Genomic DNA, 2,116 nt, shown 5'->3' with positions numbered 1-2,116 from the left:
ACCTGGTGGTTGTGTGTTCGATTCCCACACGAACCATTTTTTAAGGCAGTTTAGTTGATGGTGGATAATGAATAGCAAACCTGGTCGTTGTGTGTTCGATTCCCACACGAACTATTTTTTTTTTCTTTAAGGCAGTTTAGTTGATGGTGGATAATGAATAGCAAACCTGGAGGTTGTGTGTTCGACTCCCACACGAACTAATTTGTTTTTTTGTTTGTTTTTTTAAGGCAGTTTATTTGATGGTGGATAATGAATAGCAAACCTGGTGGTTGTGTGTTCGATTGCCAGTGCCACACGAACAAATTTTTTTTTCCAGAGATAATCTGGAAGAAAGTTTTAGACAGTGCCCACCAATGGAAGGATTTTAATACTGAGGAATGGAAGTTAGCGTAGTCCCTGGCTTGCTTAACCGTTTTTCTTCGATCGTCGCTTCCAACCGTCTAGGCGCGTTTAGCCTAAAGAGGGCCTACATAGCAGGTCGAGATCCATGAAAAGTCGTATATAAAGATGTGGGTTACCCACGTCTTTATATTTGCACAAGTAATTAAAATTGTTTATTGAGCAGATTAATCACACTGATAAACAATTGTACTACATTCGGCTGATGCATATGAACTTTTATTTAGAGACATAATTTCATTATTTTCTTTCCAAACATCTTAATAAACGTAAGATGTCTTTTGTTACTTTTTCGCCAGTGACGTCATGGTAAAAATCGTATATAATCGCCTATAACGTCATAAAAAATAGCCAAAAAACGATTTTAAGGTTGATTCTATTATTAATGGCATGATCAAAAATCCACTTTAGAACAAAAAATCATTTTGCTAGTTCTCTTTTAAGCTACACTGGCAAAGTTGGTAGTTAAAACGAAAACGCATGAGGACTGAGCGGGGAGGCTATTTAGAGGCCTATTTATAATAACAAACAATATTCAATACATATTATACTATAAGGGCTCCCTTAACTATTATTGCATATATAAATAAAACATATACAGGTCTCCCTCTAATTAAAGACCACCTCCAGACTACTTTTCGGTGGTCCCAAATAATGTCTTTGATAGTACAGTATTCTAACAGAGAGATGTAATAAATATTTTTTTTTTTTTTTTTTTTTCATCTCCCTGGACGAATCAAGACGGCTAAACAAAAAAATCCCGGTCCCAAATGTGGTCTTCTAGAGGTCACTTTTTTCATAAATAAAATTAAATAAAAATGAAGATGGTAGATTTACGAAAGTGAGACCAGATAATCGGATTAGACATTGTGTAAAATTGACTACTGAAGGTTCTAAGATTTATTTATTGCTAGCTGTATGCCCATGATAGTCGAATGATTTATTGTTCGCGGACTCTTTACGTACGCAAGTAAATACCATCATCAGCACTGTAATCTATTCCTGGCTGACTTTAATGTTTTGATTATATTACTGCTTAAGATCCACTTTCAAATTTTAGAATTTGTTTCAATACAAAGTTTGATAATTTACGGTTATATTGCCAAGTACCTTACGATGTCAATAAGCATTTCAAAGATTTGTTAGTGGAAAATATACAATTAAAAAATCAGAGGCGGGTCCAATATCAGGATAGGATGAGCAGACCCGTATCCAGTGGGGGGGGGGGGTTATAATTCGGGAGAACCCCCTTTTCTAGCAAGCCCCCTCTTTTTTTGGCGAACCCCCCCCTCTTCAAATTTCCCAAATAAGTCATCCAATCCAACTAATGCACTGCAGACCCACCCAGACACAGACGTTTTCAAACATATTTGCTTTTATAGCATTATTTAGACCCATAAAGCACAAAAATCCTCTTGCTTTGGGGGTTTCGCCGACCCCACCGGAGCTTCGACCTTGGACCTCACGCCCAGAAAACCCCCCTTGTAAGAACCTGGCCTAAATACCTAAATAGGTCATTGATTAAAATGTATATGTATCAAACAACAAAATGAAAGTGGGTCCAATAATCTCATTTTATGAAAAAATTAACGATTTATATAGTGTGGTATAGCCAAAAATATTGGTTGAATTTATGATAGGGTAACTAATTAATAATAATAAACTAATTCATCTTCATCAGTTTTCCATTATGTATGCAAGCCTTCCAACTGTCTCT

The sequence above is a fragment of the Anneissia japonica genome, unplaced genomic scaffold (assembly GCF_011630105.1).
Source record: "Anneissia japonica isolate Jap-2015-1 unplaced genomic scaffold, ASM1163010v1 scaffold2003_len1103335_cov173, whole genome shotgun sequence".
NCBI classification, from domain to species: domain Eukaryota; kingdom Metazoa; phylum Echinodermata; class Crinoidea; order Comatulida; family Comatulidae; genus Anneissia; species Anneissia japonica.
The sequence above is the reverse complement of the archived record's forward strand: the minus strand, read 5'-3'. Positions refer to the sequence as shown.